This window comes from Ranitomeya imitator, chromosome 2 (assembly GCF_032444005.1).
Source record: "Ranitomeya imitator isolate aRanImi1 chromosome 2, aRanImi1.pri, whole genome shotgun sequence".
Lineage (NCBI taxonomy): Eukaryota > Metazoa > Chordata > Amphibia > Anura > Dendrobatidae > Ranitomeya > Ranitomeya imitator.
Genome location: NC_091283.1, coordinates 555,942,312 through 555,958,689, shown reverse-complemented (window position 1 = coordinate 555,958,689; position 16,378 = coordinate 555,942,312). Strand labels below are relative to the sequence as shown.

The 16,378-nt window shown below is 40.5% G+C and overlaps 1 protein-coding gene across 3 annotated transcripts in view; it reads left to right on the top strand.

Annotated features, from left to right (window-relative positions):
• The window catches only part of RBM12 (RNA binding motif protein 12), a 99,001-nt gene extending 85,484 nt beyond the window's left edge, over positions 1-13,517 (top strand). For 2 of the 3 annotated variants that reach the window (XR_011318402.1, XR_011318401.1), the window contains exon 4: positions 11,398-13,517. The gene's annotated coding sequence lies outside the window, so the exon portion shown is untranslated. Of the gene's footprint in view, positions 1-2,877; positions 3,012-11,397 lie in introns of all 3 variants that reach the window. The other variant, XR_011318403.1, reaches the window with a different exon arrangement.
• The last annotated feature ends 2,861 nt before the right edge of the window (positions 13,518-16,378 follow it).

Below are 16,378 nucleotides of genomic sequence, written 5' to 3'. Positions count from 1 at the left end.
TTGGGGTAAACCCCTGTTTGGGCACACAGGAGAGCTCGGAAGGGAAGGAGCACTGTTTTACTTTTTCAACGCAGAATTGGCTGGAATTGAGATCGGACGCCATGTCGTGTTTGGAGAGCCCCTGATGTGCCGAAACAGTGGAAACCCCCCAATTATAACTGAAACCCTAATCTAAACACACCCCTAACCCTAATTCCAACGGTAACCCTAACCACACCTCTAACCCTGACACACCCCTAACCCTAATCCCAACCCTATTCCCAACTGTAAATGTAATCTAAACCCTAACTTTAGCCCCAACCCTAACTGTAGCCCCTAACCCTAGCCCTAACCCTAGCCCTAACCCTAGCCCTAACCCTAGCCCTAGCCCTAACCCTAGCCCTAATGGGAAAATGGAAATAAATACATTTTTTTTTTATTTTTCCCTAACTAAGGGGGTGATGAAGGGGGGTTTGATTTACTTTTATAGCGAGTTTTTTAGCGGATTTTTATGATTGGCAGCCGTCACACACTGAAAGACCCTTTTTATTGCAAAAAATATTTTTTGCAATACCACATTTTGAGAGCTATAATTTTTCCATATTTTGGTCCACAGAGTCATGTGAGGTCTTGTTTTTTGCGGGACGAGTTGACGTTTTTATTGAAAACATTTTTGGGCACGTGACATTTTTTGATCGCTTTTTATTCCGATTTTTGTGAGGAAGAATGACCAAAAGCCAGCTATTCATGAATTTCTATTGGGGGAGGCGTTTATACCGTTCCGCGTTTGGTAAAATTGATAAATCAGTTTTATTCTTCGGGTCAGTACGATTACAGCGATACCTCATTTATATCATTTTTTTATGGTTTGGCGCTTTTATACGATAAAAACTATTTTACAGAAAAAATAATTATTTTTGCATCGCTTTATTCTCAGGACTATAACTTTTTTATTTTTTTGCTGATGATGCTGTCTGGCGGCTCTTTTTTTGCGGGACAATATGACGCTTTCAGCGGTACCATGGTTATTTATATCTGTCCTTTTGATCGCGTGTTATTCCACTTTTTGTTCGGCGGTATGATAATAAAGCGTTGTTTTTTGCCTCGTTTTTTTTTTTTTTTCTTACGGTGTTTACTGAAGGGGTTAACTAGTGGGACAGTTTTATAGGTCGGGTCGTTACGGACGCGGCGATACTAAATATGTGTACTTTTATTGGTTTTTTTTTTTAATTTAGATGAAGAAATGTATTTATGGGAATAATATATATTTTTTTTTCATTATTTTGGAATATTTTTTTAAATTTTTTTTTACACATTTGGAAAAAATTTTTTTTTTAACTTTTTTACTTTGTCCCAGGGGGGGACATCACAGATCAGTGATCTGACAGTTTGCACAGCACTCTGTCAGATCACTGATCTGACATGCAGCGCTGCAGCCTTCACAGTGCCTGCTCTGAGCAGGCTCTGTGAAGCCACCTCCCTCCCTGCAGGACCCGGATCCGCGGCCATCTTGGATCCGGGCCTGGAGGGAGCAGGGAGGGAGGTGAGACCCTCGCAGCAACGCGATCACATCGCGTTGCTCCGGGGGTTTCAGGGAAGCCCGCAGGGAGCCCCCTCCCTGCGCGGTGCTTCCCTGCACCGCCGGCACATCGCAATCATCTTTGATCGCGGTGTGCCAGGGGTTAATGTGCCGGGGGCGGTCCGTGACCGCTCCTGGCACATAGTGCCGGATGTCAGCTGCGATAAGCAGCTGACACCCGGCCGCGATCGGCCGCGCTCCCCCCGTGAGCGCGGCCGATCGGCTATGACGTACTATCCCGTCCAGGGTCAGATAAGCCCAGGGCACCTCGACGGGATAGTACGTCTAAGGTCACAGAGGGGTTAAAGAATGCACTGGGGGCTGACATCTTGGTTTTGCAGCAGTAGCAGGGCACTATCAGTGTCAGATTACGGCACCCCATGGACATAGGGTCAGCGCCGGTCTATTATCTCCTATCTGTAACATTGCAGCAGCATTAGCAGTGAGCTGGGCACGCCTCTGTGGGCTGCACAACTCACTGCTGTAGGTGTGACTGGCTGCCATTTTATTATAGCCCTGTGCTATGTGCCGAGCTCCACTTACTCTCTATCGCAGGACAGAAGAAGCGCTCACTGCTCCTCTGTACTCCAGGCAGGCACGTCCTGGGCACAGTGGGCACACATCCTCTGCTCCTCACATGCTGCCCTGTGTGCTTCTCCTGCTGTGTCTCTGCCTCCCCCTCACACACAGTCCCTGTGATCTCCTGTAAGCTGCACTCACAGCCTGCAGAGAGGGAGGTGACACCTGGAGAGAGAGAGCAGGGCAGCTGACAGGACAGGGATTAAGTTGGGGGAAGGGGGGTGGCAAGAATGTTATTCGCAAAAAATGCTGCTGAGCCCACTGTGTTCTGCTCCTCTGTAACCAAGCTGTGCCTCTGATGCAGTAACTGCTGGTGATAGCAGGTCACAGGGCAGTCACACACAAAATGGTGCTGCCCTGTGATGCTGCTCTTCATTCTTACTGTTAGCAGAAAATTTGGGACAGTAACTGCTGACATCACCATTTCCCTCCCCTTTTGGGTGGTCTAATATCCCTGGGGCAGAGCTGCTAAATCTTACTATAGCTGCTTGAGGTCTAAAACGGAAAATGCTCCCCCTAGTGGTAAATATGTATATTTGTAGAAAAATATATATTTTTCATATAGAAATGTTTGCAAACAGTGCAAACATTGCATTAATACATTTTAATTACTATGTTAAGCTTAATTTAAAAAAAAAAAACAAAATACAAGAAAACTGGTGGCACCTTCCCTTTAATTTAAGTGGTGGAAAAAAAATTCAGAAATTTGTAAGGAAAAATGTTTTTCTTTCTATTTTCAGAGACCTGCATCACTTTCACTTTTCGGGAAGATCAGATCTGCACCAAAATGTTATGCTTAAAAACGTCAGCTTGGTGCGCAAAAAATAAGCCCTCACCTATGAACTCGTAATGACCTGGAGAATCATAATGGCAGGTCAGTTTTAGCATTTAGTGAACCTAGTAAAAAAAAGCCAAACAAAAAACAAGTGTGGGATTGCACTTTTTTTGCAATTTCACCGCACTTGGAATTTTTTTCGCATTTTCTAGTACACGACATGGTAAAACCAATGGTGCTGTTCAAAAGTACAACTCTTCCCGCAAAAAACATGGCTATATTGACAGAAAAATAAAAAAAGTTATGGCTCTGGGAAGAAGGGGAGTGAAAAACAAAAACACAAAACTGAGAAAAGCTCTGGGGGCTAAAGATTGACGTCCTCGGAATGTATAAATGTCAGACTGCTTAGGCTCTATACACCTTGATTCTGAGCATTACTTTATGTAACTCAGAAACTGGATTGAAAAGATTAAAATTTAATCAAAATTGTCTACAAAATTTGACGGACTAAAAGCACAAAATGACCATAATTACATTTTGCCTATAGCTTTTTCAATATGGGTATACAGAGAATTGCAACTGTCTATTAAACTAATGATATCTTGAAACAATGCACCGTAAGATCTATATTGCAAGCCTATTAGATCCCAGCAGGCAGCCTAAATTGCTTTCTGTTGTCACTGAAAATTCTCTAAGCAGGTTTCTGTAAGTTCTATAATGCCAACCAACCGTCTCTGCAGTGGGCTGGAGTCCGCACATGACATGCATTCTACTGCTCTGGTCACATGTGCGCCCCTTCTGTGTATTATTCAGTGCATTTGCAACCCTAGGCTTAGTCCTCATAATGATCTATGTCATTTAAAAAAAAAAATTGGACTGGTTGCCTAGAGCATCCAGATTTTTGTGATGTGGTCTGGTTCATGGTTTTGTAAAAGATTTCTATGAACTAGTTGTTAAATGCATACGGTCCAGTGTGTTTAGAGGTTACTAACTTCAGCAGTAGACCCTCGTGCAAAGGAGTCATGACAGTCTGGGAAACGGTTTTCTAATTTCTCGGAATGCAGTCTGATCCCATCTTTAGTTCTAGTTACACATCTAGTACATGTATTGATATGCTTGTGTGCACAGTGTTTTTTTGGAAAAAATTAACAGAGAATGGTTGTTTTAGCCAACTGATAACAGACTGACGTGATCTGGAAGCAAGTTGGCAATACTAAAAAAAAAAAAAAAAAAATTACTGTGGAGAAACTGGGTCAGTGGGTGCTCTCGTCCGCTGGCCCGGCTGTCTTTAGCAAGACTGCATGGACCACGGCTCATACCACTGAACGCCCGCTCTATCTCCCAGTGGGCAATACACTACACAGACAACACAGGGTTAAGGTAAAACAGTGTGGCAATACTTTATTGAACCACAACACACAATAGCAAACAGAACAATCTCACCATGGCTGGGATTGCTTGGTTACATGGGCGTATATAAAAGATCAGTGCGTCTCCACGTATTTCCAGTATGAGATGATGTCAGAGCTCCCAGGGTCGCTATTCCACCTGTGATGCACACACAGAGAAGAGGTAACGACAAGCATAGGGAGATGACCAAGAACTGTCCATAGAGTCCATACAAGGTCCAAAGCCACATGAGCGCATATAAAAGATCACTGCGTCTTCACGTAATTCCAGTATGACATGATGTCAGCTCCCAGGGTCGCTATTCCACCTGTGATACACACAGAGAAGAGGTAACGACAAGCATAGGGAGATGACCAAGAACTATCCATAGAGTCCATACAAGGTCCAAAGCCACCACCACCTGGCTTATCTGACCATCTCCATTGACCCAGGCGACCAGCGGGTCCCAAACCTGGCTTTCTCCAAACATATCTATGGTTCGGAGATGGTCACTGGATCAGATTGTCTTTCCAACCGGAGCCGAAAAAATGGCGCCAAGAGCGTCATACGAAACTCGACTTTGGCGCAAAAGTCGCGTACCGCATGGCCGACCCCACACGGGGATCGGGTCGGGTTTCATGAAACCCGACTTTGCCAAAAGTCGGCGACTTTTGAAAATGAACGATCCGTTTCGCTCAACCCTAGCCTGCATTACTACACTTTGATTCTTAGCTGAACGGATTACATCAACCATACACGTCTGTGTCTCCAAACTCTGCATTTATGTGATTCAGATACTCTGTGACCTCTGACTAAGACCCCTGATGGGCTGAAAGGTTATTTTTTTCACCTTTAGTCTTATCTGATTCACCTTACCTGAATATGTATACATTATTGAAGAAAATCTTCTTGTGAAAATGATTTTTGAGAGTGCAGTGGACACTGCTTCTCGGCCAAAACCTCAGCACCCATCGATCATGTCTTGGCATCAAACTACCGCTAATTTAAAAGGTCTGCCTAAGACGCAAGAACTGAATGAGCCAGGCAGTTCAATTTTGCATTTATTGATTGAAAGACACTGGCTACCTACCTAAAACAATCTATGAAATTTTGGGGTTTGTATTGGTTTGATGTGTATGTTACTAAGAGGTTGTTTGCTACTTTTGTATTTTTCATGTGGTAATGAGTTTTAGAAAGTTGATATCAAATCTGATTTCACAGATCAGAGAAAATGAAGGCATGCTAAGTAAGCATCGTCATATACACATTTTAGCTTCTGTAGATAACGCTCGCTTCCATGCATCTAGCTGATTTTTGTGATAGCACTTGTTTTTTTCATTTCTTCTGCAATATATACACCTCTTTTGCATGGGTAGATATTATTGCATTCCAGACTGGTGTTCTGTTTTATCCCAGTTGTGTAATGTATGTGCACATTTGGATTTGATGACAACTGTTCTGTTGCAGCTTTGTGCGGTGTGTTATTTAGAAGGTAAATGATGTATTAATTGTAATGTGACTTTTTGAGCTTTTACAAATTAACCTTTTTTTTTTTTTGCATATAATATGTGATCAGAGATGAGGTTATAGCCGTATTTTGTATTATTTGTGCTTTTTTATATACTGTCATGGCCAAAAGTATTAACACCCCTGCAATTCTGTCAGATAATACTCATTTTCTTCCTGAAAATGGTTGCAAACACAAATTGTTTGGTATTATCTTCATTTAATTTGTCTTAAATGAAAAAACACAAAAAGAATTGTCCTAAAGCCAAATTGGATATAATTCCACACCAAACATAAAAAAGCGGGTGGACAAAAGTATTGGCACTGTTCGAAAAATCATGTGATGCTTCTCTAATTTGTGTAATTAACAGCACCTGTAACTTACCTGTGGCACCTAACAGGTGTTGGCAATAACTAAATCACACTTGCAGCCAGATGACATGTATTAAAGTTGGCTCAACCTCTGTCCTGTGTCCTTTTGTGTACCACATTGAGCATGGAGAAAAGAAAGAAGACCAAAGAACTGTCTGAGGACTTGAGAAACCAAATTGTGAGGAAGCATGAGCAATCTCAAGGCTACAAGTCCATCTCCAAAGACCCGAATGTTCCTGTGTCTACCGTGCGCAGTGTCATCAAGAAGTTTAAAGAACATGGCACTGTGGCTAACCTCCCTAGATGTGGACGGAAAAGAAAAATTGACAAAAGATTTCAACGCAAGATTGTGCGGATGTTGGATAAAGAACCTCGACTAACATCTAAACAAGTTCAAGCTGCCCTGCAGTCCGAGGGTACAACCATGTCAACTCGTACTATCCGTCGGCGTCTGAATGAAAAGGGACTGTATGGTAGGAGACCCAGGAAGACCCCACTTCTTACCCCGAGACATAAAAAAGCCAGGCTGGAGTTTGCCAAAACTTACCTGAAAAAGCCTAAAATGTTTTGGAAGAATGTTCTCTGGTCAGATGATACAAAAGTAGAGCTTTTTGGGCAAAGGCATCAACATAGAGTTTACAGGAGAATAAAAGAGGCATTCAAAGAAAAGAACACAGTCCCTACAGTCAAACATGGCGGAGGTTCCCTGATGTTTTGGGGTTGCTTTGCTGCCTCAGGCACTGGACTGCTTGACCGTGTGCATGGCATTATGAAGTCTGAAGACTACCAACAAATTTTGCAGCATAATGTAGGGTCCAGTGTGAGAAAGCTGGTTCTCCCTCAGAGGTCATGCGTCTTCCAGCAGGACAATGATCCAAAACACACTTCAAAAAGCACTAGAAAATGGTTTGAGAGAAAGCACTGGAGACTTCTAAGGTGGCCAGCAATAAGTCCAGACCTGAATCCCATAGAACACCTGTGGAGAAATCTAAAAATGGCAGTTTGGAGAAGGCACCCTTCAAATATCAGGGACCTGGAGCAGTTTGCCAAAGAAGAATGGTCTAAAATTCCAGCAGAGCATTGTAAGAAACTCATTGATGGTTACCGGAAGCGGTTGATCAGTTATTTTGGCTAAAGGTTGTGCAACCAAGTATTAGGCTGAGGGTGCCAATACTTTTGTCTGGCCCATTTTTGGAGTTTTGTGTGAAATGATCAATTTTTTACTTTATTCTCTTTTGTGTTTTTTCATTTAAGACAAATTAAATGAAGATAATAATACCAAAGAATTTGTGTTTGCAATCATTTTCAGGAAGAAACTGAGTATTATCTGACAGAATTGCAGGGGTGTGAATACTTTTGGCCATGACTGTACTAATGATGAAAGCATATTGGTAGGCATGCATTTATGGACAACACATAAAAATTGCGAGGTTCAAATGTATTTAGGTTCATGATGTGCCTGGAAAATTGTATTAATACTTTAAAACTAGTTGGCCCGTGCAAAATGTTCGCACATTGGTTGTCAGGGGCGCAGGCAATTTCAGGAAAATTTAAGCTGGTCAAATATAAATGTATTCAATGAGATGATGAACACAGAGGGGTATGCGTCTCTCTGATATATATATATATATATATATATATATATATATATATATATATATATATATATAAATTTTCACGAATATTTGAGCCCATGGATCCAACAGATGTCACACGGATGCTTACATGTGAGAAAATTGAATCCTCACACTGCACACGTTTGACATACGGATCACTGTTCAGGGAACATTTCTGGGATTCTCATCCGTGTAAAATGGACCGATTTTTGATCCCACCCTTACTGATCAGAAGGGGTCTGATTGTCAGGGGCAGCAGCATTTTTTCCCCTCCACAGCAGTACTGCCATCTATCTGCAGTGTAGGGAAGTGCAACACAGCCCTATGTATGTGAACGGAGCAGCTCCCTGTACAGCAGTGCCACTTTGACAGTAAAAATGATGAAGGAGAATGACCCCATAACTGGGCGTATTGTATAATAATTGGGAATATCCCTTTAAAAAAAAAAAAAAAAGTAATATCTGCAGATTATTTTACCTTTTTTCCCCTACGGTTGGATTTTATTTTTTCAATTTTTGCAAGGTTGTTTCCACCAATCTGTCCCATCGGGAAACAATGTACAGTCTGAATTACCGTATGTCAATACTGCAGTTTTTTTTACTTGAAACCAGAGGTGACTCCAGGTCACCAATAAGCTGCAACCTTAGAAGGAAGATCAACCTTTCAATGACTGTCCAATAATATGGAAAATCTGTGGTTTCAGAACCTGTCCGGTCCCTTTCAGGCTGTATTTTGTGATCACATCGTGGATGTGTGGTTTGTTTGGCTATTTTTTTGCTGAAGGGGTTAAGTTTACCTTTCAAATGGTGTATCATTTGTATGTGTGGGTGCAGTGTAATAATAATATAGAAGGATTGTTTTATGATTTTGTGCTATTTCATTTTGATAATTTTTAAAGGGCTTATTCCATAAATAGAGGAGAAAATACTATGATGTACCTTTATTTTAATTAGTAATCCCTATTCCAGTGTGATTTTTCTTCTCATTACTGCTCTGCTGCTATAGTGTCTTCACTTCCTGGTCACATGGGATGTTGCTGCCCAAAAATCTCCCTGGAGTGCACTTCTGTTAGCATCTGCTAACACCTCTTCTCCTGTCGTCCTGATCTAACGAAAAAAAGAAAAAAAATTGCTCAGCAATAACCCACCAGTAGATGGCTAATGTCCAAACTACCGTATATACTCGAGTATAAGCCGACCCGAGTATAAGCCGACCCCCATAATTTTGCCACAAAAAACTGGGAAAACTTATTGACTCGAGTATAAGCCTAGGGTAGGAAATGCAGCAGCTACCGGTGAATTTCAAAAATAAAAATAGATGTTCCATACCGTTCATTATTGCCCCATAGATGCTCTATATAAAGCTGTGCCCCATATAATGCTCTGCACCGTTCATTATGGCCCCATAGATGCTCCACATAAAGCTGTGCCACATATAATGCTCTGCACCATTCATTATTGCCCCGTAGATGCTCCACATAAAGCTGTGCCATATAGAATGCTCTGCACCGTTCATTATGGCCCCATAGATGCTCCATATAAAGCTGAGCCACATATAATGCTCTGCACCGTTCATTATGGCCCCATAGATGCTCCATATAAAACTGTGCTATATAGAATGCTCTGCACCGTTTATATGGAGCATCTATGGGGTCATAATGAAGCTGTGCCATATAGAATGCTCTGCACCGTTCATTATTGCCCCATAGATGCTCCACATAAAGCTGTGCCACATATGCTCTGCACCATTCATTATTGCCCCATAGATGCTCCACATAAAGCTGTGCCATATGGAATGCTCTGCACCGTTCATTATGGCCCCATAGATGCTTCATATAAAGCTATGCCCCGTATATAATGCTCTGCACCATTCATTATGGCCCCATAGATGCTCCACATAAAGCTGTGCCATATGGAATGCTCTGCACTGTTGATTATGGCCCCATAGATGCTCCATATAAAGCTGTGCCCCATATATAATGCTCTGCACTGTTCATTATGGCCCCATAGATGCTCCATATAAAGCTGTGCCCCATATATAATGCTCTGCACTGTTCATTATGGCCCCATAGATGCTCCATATAAAGCTGTGCCCCATATATAATGCTCTGCACTGTTCATTATGGCCCCATAGATGCTCCACATGAAGCTGTGCCATATAGAATGCTCTGCACCATTGATTATTGCCCCATAGATGCTCCATATAAAGCTGTCCAATATATAATGCTGCTGCTGCAATAAAAAAAAAAATCACATACTCACCTCTCTTCGCTCAGGACGCCGGCGCTTTCAATATTTACCTGCTCCTCGTGCGGCTCCGTCTCCAGCACTGACGCTCAGCAGAGGGCGTACACGGACTACGTCACCGCGCCCTGTAACCTGAGCGTCACAGCTAGAGGACGCTGGATACAGAGCCGCAAAATGGGCTGAAAATCTCGGCTTATACTCGAGTATATATGGTATATCTAGTGGCAGTTGTCAATAGAAAGTTCTTAGAATTAAAAGCATTACCATAATAAAAATGTTAAGTGAATTCAAGTTTAAATTTTAAAGGGGTTTCCTGGCTTAAGATTTTGATAACATCATTTAGTATAGGTTCTTTATTGGAATGTTGGGGGGTCCAAGGGCTGGAGAAAAAAGTCAGCCAAAGATTTGACTCCTCTATTTTTCCACACTTCTTTTCCAAGGATGACTTTTTCATAAATGATCAATAATTAGTAAGTAAAAAAAAGTCTGAATAACATTTATGAAAGGGCAAGTAGTTTAATATGTGTAAAGGACATGAGAGGTTACTGATTTATCAGCTCTAGAATACCTTGGTTGTCACTTTTTTTTTTTTTTAATAAGGGTGTTATATTGATGTAACATAAATTATATTTATACTAATTTCTGCATTGTTCTAAATTCATATGAAAGTTTACATTTTTTTTATTAATATTGTAAAATTAAATTATGTGAATAGGTGCTGAACTGCAGTACCCAAGAATGGCCACCACTCAGGGAATTGAGCTGTGCTGGTTGCTGACATCACTAAAGAGACAGTTTGTGGACCCCCAATGAATGGTAGTTGTATCAGCCCTCTTAATCAGTCTACATGGGCATGAAAATTTAATAAAATATGTTGACATGTGATCTGATGTCTTATTGCAGAGAAATCCAAATTTTTATTAATATAAATGAGCTGATCAGTTCTATGGACTGGACACAAAGTCCTAGAGAATCTCCCTCCATAGCTTATTTTAAATGAAAGAGGGCTTTACCAGTGAGACATGTAATGGCTGACAACCCACTCGCCTCATCTACATAACTCACTCTAGTAATGCCCCTGTAGTTTAAATGATGCTTTGTACGCAGGTGCAGATTCCCATGCAGAGATCAGTGTCCGGACCAAAGATCTAAACTGCTTAACAGCGGATTGCAGATATCTAGGTGTCGTTTTATTCAACGGTCTACGACCTGCATGCCCATAAAGACAGCTTAGGAGGTTTGGTCCTGCTGACAGATGCCCTTTAAATATTAAAAAAAAAGCCCTTTACAGCAGTTTCAGCACCTACAGCTTAGATTTTATGCTCATTGATTTTTTTTAAATTTATGTATTTACAGGTTTTCTACCGGTATTTTATGGTTGTCCAACATTTGGCAGTTCATCATTGAATGGAATATTCTGTAAATGTAATGGGGTTCTCCAGTCAAAATGCAAAGTCAACAGTGTGGAGCCAAGGACTGAAATAATAAAAGGCAGCAGCTGGTCCAGCAGCAGTAACAAAACTGACCCCTTATACATGTGGTTATATCCTTATGATGTCTAAAGACTTCAAAACCTGTTGAAAAGAAAACCGCATCAAGACTACTTTGTATTCCGGACCATTCTTTTGGATCTCAATCAGCAGCACAGGTGACCCACCTATTGTTTTTCTTCTATTCTGGACCCCTAGTCACCTGACCTCTGCAGCTTCTGTTTTGCCGCTCCAGCAATCCTGCAACATGGGGAAAAAACATTCATGACTACTGTAGGTGTAGGCGGGTAATGGGCATCAAACAGAATGAACAGTCATGACCTGCACGCTGTTACTAGGATATAATTGACCCTTTTATTGAAAGGTAGATATTCTAATTAATAGCAGTGTAGAGTTCAATTACTGAGGTCATTCATTTTGTGAAGAAACTGGTGTGGATTATTGGCATCATTTCAAGAGGGAAGGCACCAAATGTTCTACCTGCCCTTGCTCAGTGAGTAAAATGGGTCGTTCCAGACATTGTACCGAAGAAGAAAGAACTTTGATCAAGAAGTTTATTGGAGAAGGGAAAACATATAAAGAAGTACAGAAAATAATTGGCTGCTCAGCTAAAATGATTTCCAATGCTTTAAAATGGCAAACAACACCTGAAACACGTGGTAGAAAAAGAAATACTACCATCCGCATAGATCATAGAATAACCAGAATTGCAAAGAAGCACCCAATGATCAGTTCCAGGGAGATCAAGGATGATCTTCAGTTACCTGTGAGTACTGCAACGATCAGAAGACGCCTACGTGAAGCCAAACTATTTGCTAGAAACCCTGGTAAAGTACCATTGCTGAAAAAAAGACATGTGTTGGAAAGGTTACAATTTGCCAAAGAACACATTAACTGGCCTAAAACGAAGTGGCACAACATTCTATGGGCAGATGAGAGCAAGATTGTTCTTATTGGGTCTAAAAGCTGCAGACAGTTTCTGAGACGACCTATAAACACTGAATTCAAGCCACAGTACACTATGAAGACTGTAAAACATGGAGGTGCAAGCATAATTGTTTGGGGGTGTTTCTCATACTATGGAGTTGGGCCCATTTTTCGCATATCAGGTACCATGGCCCAGTTTGAATATATCAAAATACTGGAAGAGATCCTGTTGCATTATGCTGAAGAAGAAATGCCCTTGAAATGGATATGCCATCAGAACAACGACCGTAAACGAACCAGCAAGTGGGCAGCATCTTGGTTCCAGGCCAACAAGATTGATGTTATGAAGTGGCCAGCCCAATCCCCAGATCTCAATCCAATTGAAAATTTGTGGAGTGACATCAATAATGCTGTTTTTGATACAAAACCTAAGACTGTGACAGAACTGTGGAATGTAGTCCAGTCAGCTTGGGCTGGAATATCTGTTTGCAGGTGTCAGATGTTAGTTGACTCCATGCCACACAGATGTAAAGCAGTTATCAGAAGTAAAGGTTATACAACTAAATATTAACTCTGTGATTTAAAGACAAGCTAAGTCTGTAACAAACAAGTTTCAGTTTAGACTGTAAATATTTGCAATTATAAGTGAAAATGCAGGCACTTTTTTTTAACTACCTATTTTTTTTCTTCATTTTTAGTTTAAAAATTGATAGTTTCTCTTGTTTTCATTTGGAATTGAATGTGCAATACTCCTAGTGCCTTTTGTGTTTACGGAAATAAATGCCATTATAAGAATTTAGCTTTTTCTCAGTTGTTTTAAACATACTTCTATTATTTTGCACAAAACTGTTCAGACATAACTCATTTAGACCTTCAACAGAGAATATGGAGGGTTTTTGTATGGAGATACAGTAAGTATTTAATATCTAAAAGTGGATTTTCATGTTAGGTTGCATTTAATATAGTACATGTTTTATGTACTTTATTTACTAATATATTTACAATTTGGAGAAGTTTAATTATGTAATTGAAGTAATAAAGTTTAATATGTTTTTTGTATTTGATTCTTTGTTTGTTTTTTAAAGTACATACAGTATATATCTTTTAAAGGGAGTCTTATCACACCAATTATCGCTTCAAATTGGTCAAATATCACAAGAAAGGGTGGAAAGAACTCCTGAGAGTAAACAAATCTTGTTTTATGGGTAAAAGATGTAAAAATGAACGAAAAAATAGTTTAAACCAAGGCTCCTGAGCACAGACGCAGAGAAATAAATATATACACCAGTGGTTACAGATGCAGGGCTTAATGGATAAAATTGTAATAAAGTCCAAGTGTAGAGAAGTATCACTGGATAAATCTTCCCAACTATGCAGAAAGAAAGGCTAGAGTGAATGTTACACTTACATATATAAATCACGGTTTGCTGCAGTGAAACCAACGCACATTTCGTTATGTCTTCATCATGAAACGTGTATTACGGTGGAGGTAGACATGATTATATCATAATGGCCAGCCAACTATAGTGCTAGATGAGAGGGTGTGTATCACTGGTTCGGGAATGTAATAATCACGTGAGGTATTTGGTATAGTGCTGTATCCATTGTATCGCACATGCGCGATTGACGTCACTCTCATTGATATTCAAGCTCATGGCTTTGTGGAAGGCAAGCGCCTCACTCCCGTCAGGAAGACAGCGCGTGCGCAAACGTGCAGAATGGCCACTTGCTGGGACATCAGTGAGGCGAGAACTCTTGACCAGAGGCATTCGAATTACCTCATCTAAAGGCAAGAATATAAATATACATAAGTGTAAATAGAGCACATATTAGTGTAGCTAAGGGAGGGTATGCTAGATATTATCCAGCGTTAATAACCATGCCTCACTGCCAAACAAAACAGAAACTACGGTAGGTAGCTGTCAAATTGCTGTCCCTTCCAAATTTATTTTTTGGCTCAAAGGGTCAAATGAGGGTCCTGGAGTTGTGGTACTTGCAATGTTTGTAAATTTATCCAAAAAACTGATACTTTTGTGGATTCAGAAGGTGAACAGGATTTCAAGATATTGCATTTCAGTAATTGTAAAACGTCCTATGTTATCTCCTTGTCCACCTGCCCACGCGGTCTTCATTATATTGGTATGACGACATGGGAATTTAGAGTACAAATTCATGAACACTTTAAGGATATCAAAGCAGCGGACAAAATCAGTGAAGATGACTCGGATAAGGTCACCAAATTGAAACCATTGGCTAGTCACTTTATAGACTTTCACGAGCATCAGGCATATCTTCATCGCTTCAGGGGGATTGAAAGTCTTCAACCGGGCAAGTGAAGGGGGGATATTACCAGAATCATGCAGCTGTGGGGGCACGAACATATTTTTTGAACTACTGCGATACTGATAACACCTGAGCACCCTCCCTCAACACTATTTATAACCTAAGGAAATGAAACTAATGACAAGCGTGATCGTGCTTTTACAGACCTCAAAATGAAAGTCTTAAAATGCCTCCAGAACAGAATCGATATCTGCTCTATTGATGTATTTGTTAATCTGGTTTCCAAAGACCTCATTAAATTGGGTGAAATAAAGGCAAAAACTACACAATCTATCTAAAACTGAATTGCAATGTCTGTAAATATGAAAAGGACCATCAGATTACCATTAAGCTGTCTAACAAAAGTGGAAATGTAATCATGGACCACTTCTGATTATTGCTTTGTGTTATGCCTTGTTAGATGCAGGGATGGGCTATCAGAAATTAGCCTACAATCGTCTCAAACTATTTTTGTCTAATCTAAAAGAACATGTGAATACAAGTTTGGAGAAGGACGTCATTGACCAGAATGAGCGTGATTTTTTTAAAATTCTTCAACGTTCGGCTATAGCCACATTTTATTGGTTACCCAATCATTCATAAGGATACAAAGCAGCTAAAGGGACAACCAATTGTCTCAGGAGTTAATAGTCTAACTCGGTACCTGGACATTTTTGTACAGTTGTGCTCAAAAGTTTACATAACCCCGGCAGAACTTTTGCTTTCTTGGCTTTTTTTCAGAGAATATGAATAACACCAAAACTTTTTCTCCACTCACGGTTAGGTGTTGGGTGAAGCCATTTATTGTCAAACTACTGTGTTTTCTCTTTTTAAATCATAATGGCAATCCAAAACATCCAAATGACCCTGATCAAAAATTTACATACCCCATTTCTTAATACCCTGTATTGCCCCCTCTAACATCAATGAGTTTGAAGTCTTTTGTGGTAGTTGTGGATGAGGTTCTTTATTTTCTCAGATGGTAAAGCTGACCACTCTTGGCAAAAAGCATTCAGTTCCTGTACATTCCTGTGCTATCTAGCATGAACTGAGCGCTTGAGATCTCTCCAGAGAGGCTCAATGATATTGAGGTCAGGAGACTGAGATGGCCTCTCCAGAATTTTAACCTTGTTGTTATTATTATTATTTATTGTTATAGCGCCATTTATTCCATGGCGCTTTACATGTGAGGAGGGGTATACATAATAAAAACAAGTACAATAATCTTAAACAATACAAGTCATAACTGGTACAGGAGGAGTGAGGACCCTGCCCTCGAAGGCTCACATTCTGCTGTAGCCAATGACAAGTTGATTTGGCCTTGTGTTTTGGTTTGTTGTCATGTTGGAACTTCCAAGTACGTCCCATGCGCAGCTTCCGGGCTGATTATCGGCAAATTAGCAATCATGTACTGCATTCATCTTTCCTTCAACTTTGACCAAGTTTCCTGTGCCTTTGTAGCTCATATCCCCAAAGCATCAATGATCTACCTCCGTGCTTTACAGTAAGAATGGTGTTTCTTTCATCATAAGTCTTGTTGACCTCTCTCCAAATGTAACATTTATGGTTGTGGCCAAAATGTTTAATTTGGTCTCATC